Consider the following 11,967-nt stretch of genomic DNA (forward strand, 5'->3'; position numbering starts at 1 on the left):
ATGGCTGCAACATTAATACTGGTAAGTAGATATAGTTTCTGACACTACAATATAATCTAGAGAGACAATCTGTCGGAAGAAGCTTCTGGCAGAAAGGGTTTTTATACAGATTTTTTCTGCGACTTGAACGTATTGGTTAAAAACATTACCTGAAAGATGATTAAACAGCTCAAATTATTACAGAATCTATTTAGAAACACTGGTTCTTTTTGCAACCTCTACACCAGCCACACCCTCAACACGCCTAACTACACTCTTCATTTTCTTTTGAAAAACATCTATTTGGACGGGATCCGACTTAATTCAACTTTTCAAAGTGTCATCCACTAATCATTGTTGCTATGGATTATGTCGTAAAGACTTACGTTATGAGGCTAGACAGCATATAAAAGGTGTTATTTGGATCCCTTTTCCCAAGCCACATTTGAACTTCCACCCAAAAATTATATGATGTTCCCCGACTCTCTCCCCTAAGAACAAGTGCAACCAAACCTCTCCCTACTTTTTCTAGTTACCACTATATAATCCATTAACACCCTATCTACCACCCTTCTATCCACCACCCTTTCCCATGTGTACTTATGCTTGAATTTCTTCCTAAACACTGTATTTGCTATCATCAGCTCTAGACACGTCTCCAGCATTAACTCTCCACTACGATTTTTCTCCTGGAACCCCACACTTCCCAATCACTCCCTCTATTGGTTCCTTTCCCACCCTAGCAGTAAAGTCTCCCAATCCAACTACATTGACATTTCCCCCCAAACCTTCTATGCTCTCTTGAATCCATCAAAAAAAGTCTCCCTTTCCTATACACTCTTCTCACTACCAGGCCCATATGCACTTACAAAGACCCACATCTCCCTTCCCAGTTTCACCTTCATCCACATTAACCTTAAAGAAACCTCCTTTCACTCCACCACACATTTACCTATCTCTTCATTTACTAGTATAGCCACCCCTTCTCTCCCTCGTCCTCTCTTCGCTCCTGAGACCCTCCCAACTACACTCCCAAACTCAAACTCATCCCTCCCTTTCAACTTTGTTCACTCAATGCCAACACACCCATCTTTCTTCTCACAAACATACTGCCTATATCTTCCATTTTCTCCCATCTGTACTACCTCCATGCTTATTAAAAGACCCAAACCTTAAGGTTCTGGTTGGAAAACTCCTCCCAGACCCTCTTAGCCTTTGCTTATTTTAGGAATGTTTCCTTTCGGACTACAGGGGAAGGATGCCTAGTCCTATCCTCCTCTCGTTTTTTTTTTTTTTTTTTTTTTTTTTTACTCAAGTGGAAATAGTTGGTGGTAGTATTCTTTCCACCCACCACAGGGTTCGGCGAAATGGGAAATGGATTTTCAGAGAAGTGATACAAGACAGTAGCAAGAGCGGGGGGACAGCAAAACGGAGGGACAGTCGCATTATAATAAAGTATCATAATTTCTCTATGAATAGGGATTTTCTCTACCACAGACAAAATGATGTGTGACTCTGGTCCGTAGGAGCGCCCCGTATAGACCCTAAAGTATCAGCTGCTAACTACTGAGCAGCTTTCAACCCCACAATAACATGCAGTCAATACCCCAGACAGGTAAGTTGAGAGTGGAGGATAGATGGAGAAAGAGGAAAAGGACAGAAGGTAGGGAGGTACTTAGAATAAACTGCTTAAATGAGAAAGAAAATGAGAAGGAATACAAGAAGAAGCTGAGGGAGGAGTGGGAGTGAGTGGATAGAGTAGAACTAAGAGTAGAGGAGGAATGGGAATGGTTCAAGGAGGGAGTCACAAGGTGTGCAAATATGGTGTGTGAAACAAGGAGGACGGGAGGAAATAGAAGGAAGGATAGTGAGTGGTGGGATGAGGAAACAGACAAGGTTGCAGAAGAGAAGAAGCGAGCTTTCACAAATTGGTTACAAAATAGAACGAGAGAATCATATGCGAGGTACAAATAAAAGAAAAGAGAAGTAAAGCATAAGCTAAAGTAGGCAAAGAGGAGAGCAGATGTGAAATGGAGTAGGAGTATGACAGATAATTTTGAAAGTAATAAAAAGATATTTTGGAAAGAAATTAAGAAAGGAAGAGGAGGCGAATCAAGCAGAGCAAAAAATAAAAGGTGCAGATAGAGAGATAATAATAGAAGAGACGGCAATAAGAGGAGGATGGGCAGAGTATTTTAGGGAGTTGCTAAATGTGAAGGAGGATAGGTAGGGAAAGGTAGTTGCAGTGGTTAGCGCTAAGAAAATGACAGTGATAGGTGAGGAAAATGGAGGTGAAATAAGGAAAGATGAGGTGAAGGCAGTTGTTAAGATGATGAGAGCAGGTTAGGCACTTGGTTTGGATGGGTGTCATGAAATGGAAGAGAAATAAGGAAAGATGAGGTGAAGGCAGTTGTTAAGATGATTATAGCAGGTAAGGTACCTGGGTTGGATGGTGTCATGCAGAATGTCTAAAAAAATAGGCACAGTGATGGTGGACTGACTGGTGAGGCTATTTAATGTTTGTTTAAGAGAGGGTAGAGTGCCGGAGGATTGGAGTAGTGCCTGCATAGTTCCACTCTACAAGGGAAAAGGGGACAAGTGTGAGTGTAGTAGTTTCAGAGGGATCAATTTGATAAGTGTAATTGGGAAGGCTTATGGGAAGGTTTTGATTGAAAGGATTAGGAGAGGAACAGAGGGAGTAATTGGTGAGGAACAGTGTAGGTTTTGTACATGTAAGGGTTGCCTGGATCAGATTTTTGTGGTAAGACAAATACGTAAGAAACCTTTAGGAAAAGGTAAGGATGTTTTTGGGGCCTTTATGGATTTGGAAAAAGCTTATGACAGGGTAGACAGGAAGGCACTGTGGAAGGTATTGCAGATATATGGAATAGGGGGCCGGGATTCCTCTTGAGATCTGGGGTTCCTCTAGAGCAGCGTTTCTCAACCAGGATTTCCCAGAACCCTAAGGTTCCGCAAAAGGTCCCTAAGGGTTCCGCGAGAACAAGTGAGATAAACTAATGTACTTTTGATTTCTTATTTAATTTCATATACGTAATATAATTAAACACGCACGACATATTTTTGGTTATTGTAATAATGTAATATAGACATCATCCTATGCAACCTATTATTACGATGAAAATAGAATGAGAAAGATATGGTATTTTCTTATTTATTTGATTTTTTTTTCATTTATTTATTTGTTTTTGCGCAGGGGTTCCTTGATACATGCAATTTATTTTAAAGGTTACGCAAGGGTAAAAAAGTTGAGAAACGCTACTCTAGAGGCTCGTGGTTTCTTTTGAAGCCCAGTGTTCCTTGCAGGGTCATGGGGTACCTCTAGGGGTCCGGAGTTCCTCTGTAGGCCCGGTGTTCCTCTGTGAGCCCGGAGTTCCTCTTGGGGGCCCGGGGTTCTTTTGGGGTCTCGGAGTTCCTCTGGAGGCCCGGGGTTCCACTAGAGGCCCGGGGTTCCCTGTGAAGCCCGTGGCTCTTCTTGAAGCCTGGGGGTCCCGGGGTTCCCCCAGGGTTCCGGAGTTCCTCTGAGCGTCTCGGGGTTCCCCTCGGAGTCCCGGGGTTCTTCTAGGGGTCCGGAGTTCCTCTAGGGGTATGAGTTTCTTCTGGGGGTCCGAGATTCCTTAGAAGGTCCGGGGTTCCTCTTGAGGCCCGGGTTTCCTCTAGAGGCCCGGGGTTCCTCTTGAAGCCCAGTGTTCCTCTGGGAGTCCCAGGGTTCCTCAAGGGATTCGGAGTTCCTCTAGGGGCCCGGGGTTTCTCTGGTGCCCGGAGTTCCTCTGGGGCCCCAGGGTTCCTCTGGGGGCCCGGGGTTCCTCTTGGGCCCAGGGTTCCTGTGGGGGCCCGAGGCTCCTCTTGAGGCCTGGGTTTTCTCTAGAGGTCCGGGGTTCCTCCTGAAACCCGGGAGTTTATCTGGGGGTCCCGGAGTTATTCTAGATGCCCAGAGTTCTTGTGGGAACGGTGTCATATTGGGGTCGGAGTTCTTTTGTGGGCTCAGAGTTTCCTTTGGGGGGCCGGGGTTCCTTTTGTGGTTGAGTTCCTTGCGGTTAGGGTTCCTTTGGGGTCAGGAGATGGTAGATAGGGCTGATGAAAGAGTATTGGGATGGTTTGGACACATGGAAGGAATGAGAGAAGAAATATTAGTAAAATAGATGTGGAAGGCACAGGTGGATAGAGTGAATTTGAGGGGACGACCGAGTATGAGATAGGTGGATGGGGTGAAAAGGGCGTTGAGCAAGAGAGCAATGTCTGTTGAGCAAGGAAGGAAGATGCAGGAGATGAGGTGAGTGGAGAATGGCTGTGTACAGATGACACTGGAATGCAAGGGAGTGGGGTCCTACATTCATATCATCTTGCCCTGGCTTGCACCCCTGAAAGAGTGCAACATCCATTGTCGACATCAACCGACGGAGGCCATCATAGTCGGTAGCAAGCAGTGGGCTGAACTAGAGAACTCGGTACATAGAAACATGGTCTACTCGAACTTCCTTGTCAGTTGTTGTTGGTTTTGCTTTTATGGACTATCTTTTACCAGCGCCTCTATCCATATGGACAATCTCGTGCCGCTGTCGTGAATTATCATGTACTGTAATTAATTCGTATGTTGGTTTAGTTAAGAGTAATTTTATTTTATTTATTTTTTATTTATACATTTATTGATCTATTTTTACTATCTATTTATTTGTTTATTTTTGTAAGAAAATGTGGAGAGATAAGAACATAACATAAGAAATAAAGGAGACTGCAAAAGACCATAAGGCCTACACTAGGCAGCTCCGTATCCATCACCACCTGTCATCCCCATCCATAAAGTTGTCTAATCGTTTTTTAAAACAACTGATAGTTTCAGCGCTTACTACATGGTTACTAAGTTTATTCCATTCATCGACCACCCTATTAGTAAACCAATTCTTGCCTATTTCCTTCTTAAATCTAAATTTGTCCAGTTTGTACCCATTACTGCGAGTCCTGCCCTGTTGTTTTATTATGATGACCTTGTTTGCATCACCCTTGTTATAGCCTTTGATCCACTTGAACACTTCTATTAGATCACCCCGCACTCTGCGTCTTTCCAGAGAGTGTAAGTTTAGGTGCCTAAGCCTCTCTTCGTAAGCCAAATTTCCGAGTCCTTGTATCATTTTGGTCATTCTTCTCTGTACTGATTCTAATGAATTTACGTCCATTCTGTAGGACGGAGACCAAAACTGTACCGCATAGTCAAGGATGGGTCTAACTATCGCTAGGTAGAGTTTAATAATTACCTCTGCACTTCTATTCGTTACCGTCCAAGCAATGAAGCCTAATGCCCTGTTAGCTTTATTTCTGGCGCTAATACACTGCTTCCTGGTTTTAAGGTCCGGACTCACCAGAACTCCCAAGTCCCTCTCGCACTCAGATTTTTCTAAAAACGTGTTATCTAAGTTGTATCTATTTTCGGGGTTGTGTAGCCCTACGTTTAACACGCTACACTTAGAGATATTGAAGTTCATTTGCCACTTCACCGACCATGTTAACAGCTTATTAAGGTCATCCTGCAGAATCTGGGCGTCGTCTCCTGACCTAATTAGGCGTCCTATTTTAGTGTCGTCCGCAAACTTACTAACATCACTATTTAACCCTTCGTCCAAGTCGTTTATGTACATAATGAACAACAAGGGACCCAAAACCGAGCCCTGGGGAACCCCGCTAGTAACATTGCCCCACCTAGATTTTATTCCATTTATGGTGACCCGTTGCTTTCTGTTACTAATCCAAGCTCTAATCCATTCTAACACTTTTCCTCCTATGCCATGGGCTTTGATTTTATTTAGTAGTCTCTGGTGTGGCACTTTGTCGAACGCTTTGCTAAAGTCAAGGTAAATAACATCGTAATTTTCATTGTTGTCTGCCGCCTTATATACCTTAGTGTAAAAGGATAGAAGATTAGTCACACATGACTTACCCTTGGAGAAACCATGCTGTGAAACACGAATTAAATTATGCCCTTCAATGTGTTCTCTGAGTCTATTTACTATTATTGATTCAAGCATTTTTCCTATAACCGATGTCAAACTGATTGGCCTGTAGTTGCATATAGACGATCTATCTCCCTTCTTAAAAACAGGAACAACGTTTGCCTGCCTCCAAGCAGTTGGAACAGAACCAGTGTCTACCGATTTATTGAATATTTCAGTTAACTGGTCGCAGATTTCAAATTTACACTCTTTAAGCATTCTTGGAAAAATTTCGTCTGGACCCGGAGATTTTGTAGCTTTAAGTCTGTCAATCTGCTTGACTACTTCCTCTTTACTAATGCTGATATTAGTTAGACTACTTTCTTCATCCCCTCTGAAAATCGGATCGCAGTCAGGTACTTTATCTAACCTCTCATCAGTAAATACCGATAGAAAATAATTGTTAAACTCCTCACTCATTTTTTCTTCCGATTCAATCATGACATTTTCATTGTTTTTAATCGGTCCTATTCTTTCTTTATTTTTTGTTCTATAGAGGTGAAAGAAACCCTTTGGGTTGGATTTTGCTTGACTGGCAACCTTGATTTCATAATTACGTTTCGCTGAACGTGTATTCCTTTTAACCAGCTTTGCCATTTCGTTATAACTTGATCTAAGGTGTGATTCCCCGTTTTTCATTTTTACGTAAAGTCCTCTTTTCATTCCGATCTCATGTTTCAATCTGTCCGTCATCCATTTGGGAGTATTACTATTTTTCCGTATTGACTTTAGGGGGATAAATGTATTTTGTGCATTAATAATTAGATCAGTTAGATTGTTATACATGTCATTTAAATTACTGACCTGACTGCTGGGCCCTCGCCCCCAATTGACCTGCCCTGAGGTATGCGTAGTACCCTCTTTGACCCAGACCTGACCTAAGGTATGCTTCTTACCGTCCATGACCCACACCTGACTAGCCCCGCAACGAGAATCAAGAATGTCTGAAACGTCCGCCTGGCTTTTCGTATTCAATTTCAAATAGGTTTTTATATTGTCAAAGTTTGCTTTCCTGAAGTCTGGTACTTGAACGTTATTCGTACTTTTTAATTTTTCCCAAATAACATTAAATCTTATTTCTTGATGATCGCTAAAGCCTAGACTATCTCCCACTATTACGCTGCTAATTTGGTGCTCATTATTTGTTAGAATTAAGTCCAGGGTATTTTGTCCCCTCGTAGGATCGGTAATCATTTGTTTTAGGAAATTATCCTGCACTACATCTAGGAATTTCTTCGCTTCATGATCTCCTATTAAAGTTTCCCAGTCAATGTTTCTATAGTTAAAATCTCCCATGATTACAACGTTTTTGTACTGGGACGCTCTGTGAATTTCATGAATCAGGGAATCAGTCTGCTCAATGCTGAGGTTAGGAGGTCTATACAAGACGCCAATAATAGCTTTCTTATTCTTGCCTATAATCTCTACCCAAATAGATTCCGTACAATCCTCTTCCTTAATCGAATTGTTGACAATACAGTTTAAAGTATTTTTAACGAAAAGTGCTACACCTCCACCATTCCTGCCGACCCTATCCTTATGAAAAAACTTATATCCTTCTATTTCGATTTCCGGAAGAAAATGCTTATCAGCCATGTTGATCCAGGATTCAGTAATAGCTATAATATCGAAATTTTTTTACGCATGCTTTACCTCGCAGCAAATCAATTTTGTTAATTATGCTCCTGCTATTTGTATAGTAAACTTTAAGTTTATCTTCCCTCCACCTGCTTTGGTGATTTTTTACACAGCCTCTAAGTTGTTTCTATTGCCTAAACTATATTCCGATACTCCCCCCCTGCTCCCACATAATCTACCCTAAAAAACCCTGTAGGATGCCTACTTCTCGCTCAAGGGATTCAGCAAGGAGCCGAAATCCTCTGGGAGACAAGTGCACTCCGTCCCTTGTGTATAGGTGATTCTTACCATAAAAGCGGTCCCAGTTGTCGACAAATGCCCATCCATTGGCCTTACAATGTTTTGCCAGCCTGCAATTCATTGCAATAGCCCTGGAATGCCACATGCCTCCAACTCTGCGCCTCGGAAGGATTCCACATACAACAGGAACACCTCCCCTATTCCTGATCTTGTCTAGCGCATCCCGGTACCGCGCAAATAATTCCTCACTCCCTAGCTTACCTATATCATTTCCTCCGGCACTTAAGCAAACTACTGGGTCCTTACCTTCTCCTACTAGACACTCCTCTATCCTATCTCTAACATCTCCTATGCCCGCGCCAGGGAAACACACCTGCGTCCTATGTTTCCTATCTTTGTCGCAGAAAACCCTGTCTAAATACCGCACTTGACTGTCTCCAACTACCAAAATCTTACCTGTGGGCAGGGATCATGGAGGTATTTGTGTTTTCTAGCCCAGGATTTAGTATAGTCATTCCTGTTTGAGGGGCTAAGTAACAGAGTAGGCAGTTGTTTCGGGGTGTTGTGTAAATTGGGCAGTTTAGCAATATGTGTGATATTGTGAGGGAAAGCATGGATTGGCAAATGGGAGTGTCGTTTCTTGTCATGAGATGGCCATCAGTGTGAGACAGGAATGTCCTGTTTCTAGGCGTATTAACAGTGTTTCAATAATGTTGATGTAAAGACAGCCATGGATGTATATGGCGCTTTTTTATGATGATTTCTTGAATCTTGCTCCCAGCGTCTTTACCACATATTTAGCACTGCTGATCGAAGGACTGGATAACAGTCAGTTACTGGCAGTGGAGTGGAGGCTTCAAAAGGGATGGATGGCGCCTTTTGAGCCGCCTTGTCTGCTTCTTCATTGCTGGGGATGCCTACATGAGATGGCGCCCAGCAGAAGGATACAGCTATGTAATGGATAGAAATCTGGATTATCCATGAATGGATTTTATAGGCCACTGGATGGCGGGGCTTGAGAGTAGCGGTTGCTTGTAGATCAATTCTTGAATCTAATATGATTATATAAGATGCAGTGTGTGTGTGTGGATAATATATAAGACAGTGATGATAACAAAGAGTTCAGCAGTGAAGGTTGAGTCTCTGGTGTTGGGTGTGAAGATTCAGATTTTGTTTCATTTGGAAACACTGATACATAACCTACTCCATGGTTCAAGTGGAGCCATCTATACATATATGTTGGTATGGTATTTGTTGAATGAGGAGATAGGTGAGAGAGAAATTCTTGTTGGTTAGCTTCAGATTTTTATTTTATTATAATTTTTTTAAGGTTGGGTGTATTGGAGAAGTATCCAGGGGGCTCGATTGGGCGTTGTTGTGGAAAGGACTTTTTTGGTCATTTCCAGTGTAGATAGTAAGTCTGCCAATCTGTTACCACATGGGTGAGTATTACAAGTACAGTCATTCCTCCACTTACGATTATTCGACTTATGTTTTTTTCAAGTCAAGATAGATTTAGCAGATAAACATCCCTTAGACCTTAGTTATTTTGCTAAATATGTGTGCTTAAGAAAGATTAGACTAATCTATGATGATTACTGTATTGCCTGATGTATTCATGACATGGCCATTGCTCACTTTTTTTTTTGGGGTGGGGAGGGGCTATTACCTGCTCGAACACTTTGCAGATGATTTGGAACAGTTCATGCTTTTTTTTTTCCACGCGATGCCACTGTTAGTAGTGGCGGTGTCCGGACCTCAGGGAGGGGGGCGTCTTTGCCACCACCTCCCCGGTCTTTGCGCCACTCGCCCATTTTCGACTTGCTTTTTTTCGAATTACGATGGGTTTCTCGGAACCGAATCCCATCGTAAGTCGAGGGATACATGTATATCGATATGTGTTGAATTCTTGACGAGTAGCTGAGGTTTCAGTGATGTGGAGGATTGGATTGTTAGAGCCGCTCTTGATGCTGTAGGGATATTTTAGTGATGTAAGATGCAGTGGACATCTAGAAGGTGAACGTGGTGCTCCACTTTCTGTGTGGATGTTTTCTAGTGAAGTGCAGCAACAGGCACCTGTGCTGAAGCGAAGATCATGAGGGTGTATAGGTTTTAGCATTCGGAGGATCGTGGGTGAAGCAGGGGAGAAAAGCTCCATGCAGGGCCTCTTGAGATCTCAAATTAAATTCTTGAAGGGATTTCTGATCGGGAAAAGGGACTCATTTTACCTCTGACATAAGGCGGAGAAGATAGGAGACCTGTGAAGGTAAGGGGCAGAGGTGGGGGGTCCCCATAAGGACATCGAGGCTGATCAACGTCGATAAAGGATCTTGTACAGTGCGTTCAATTCTTATGTATTGTTTGATTAATTGTGATATGAATGTGGTGCAGATAGGGGTGTGCAGTTGGCACCCCCGGCACGAGATCAAAGGTCACGGTGTAGAAAGGAGGACGAATGGGGCGTGAGCTGAGTATCTATGCTAGTGCGTATGTAGAGGGAACAGTGAAAAGGTGCGAGTTTAAATGTGTTAGAATTAGAAATAGGAGAGCTAGTGGTTTTAGGTAAAGGTAGATTGTAGAGTGGGAGAAGCGAGCAAGTGCGTTGGGGAATTGAAAAATGAAAGAGAAACAAACGAAGAAGAAAAAGAAGAACCAGGAAATAACCTCGGTTTGGTAAGTGAGTGACAAGTTATCTAGGCACTAGAGATGGCCGAGGCGACTAGCACAAAGGAACCATTCAAGATGAGCAATATCCTAAAGCCATTTGATGGCAATGGAGACGTCGCCGCGTGGCTCAAAAAGGCATAATTAATGGCAAAATTAACCGGTGTCACCGACGTCGCGAGCTATATTCCCCTTAACCTGGAAGGCATTGCACTGGCCATCTACCTAGAAATGGAAGATAGAGATCAACCAGATGCAGAGAAATTGAAAAAGAGGCTGGAAGAGGTATTTGCTGAGAGTCCGTTCGAATCGTTTAATCGGCTGCAAAGAATGCGCTGGGCTGGCGAACAGGTCAACGTTTTTGCCAACGAAATTAGGAGATTAGCGGGACTGTCAACATTCAAAGGGAAAGTCTTAGAGCAATTAGTTAGAATGGTGTTTGCGAATGACTTTCCAGATCGCGTATCCGTTGGACTACCGGGAGTAAATAATGCCGTGTCGGCGAGCATGGACGTGTTGATAATAATCAATGCTAGACTTCTCACAAGGACACAGAAGGGTGGACCTTTAGCTGCCTTGGCGACAGAGAAACCGAAAGGCCCTACACGAGACCCAGGACCGAGATGGTTTACTGTGGCCCAGGACGCTTCGCCGTCTGGCGGGAGCTGAAGACGGGGACGGGAGAGGAAATTGCACGGGTGATGAATGAGATATTTCTGGAACGGGGTCCAGTGGATGAAGTCCTGATGGATAATAGCACCGCGTTTCGGTCGGGAGCACTGAAAGAAATGCTGGACAAGTGGACCTCAAGACGTTTCTATAGGGCTCCGCACCGGCAAGCGAAAATTGAATAATAGAACGACATCATCGCACTATTAAATCCATCGACGAGAGGGCACTAACACCGCCCATGGAGGCAGTCTTCTGATATAATATGTCCCCTAGCTCAGGCCAAGGCGAAGGCTCGGTTCCACAGAGAGCCTTATTTAATTATGATTGGCGACATCCCCGGGTAGGGCCGGTGCTCCCAGCCAATGCTGAGGAAGGCACTTCCTCAGTACAGGTAGGGGAGGAGGTATGGGTGAAGCCAAAGGATGGTAAGTACACGTCACAATGGACGAGGGGGATCGTAATGGAGGTAAATTCGCGGAACAACAGGGAGTGTCGCGACATATCCTGGATCTTCGCCGTGTGGTGAATGACGGAAAAAATGAGGAAGAGATTCACGACGCGGTAGCGAATGGGGGAGCGACGCCCCGACAACTGCAGCGCAATAAACGTCCTCCGAGATGGCTGCTGGGCTACGAAGTAGGAAGTGGAGGAGACGAAGAAGACGAAGAATAGGTTGATCTCGAGATCTAGGAGGGGTTATGAATGTGGTGAATGTAGTGCAGATAGGGGTGTGCAGTTGGCATCCCCTGCACAGAATCAAAGGTCATGGTGT

This window comes from Oratosquilla oratoria, chromosome 1, assembly GCF_046742065.1.
Source record: "Oratosquilla oratoria isolate Oo_2021 chromosome 1, ASM4674206v1, whole genome shotgun sequence".
Lineage (NCBI taxonomy): Eukaryota > Metazoa > Arthropoda > Malacostraca > Stomatopoda > Squillidae > Oratosquilla > Oratosquilla oratoria.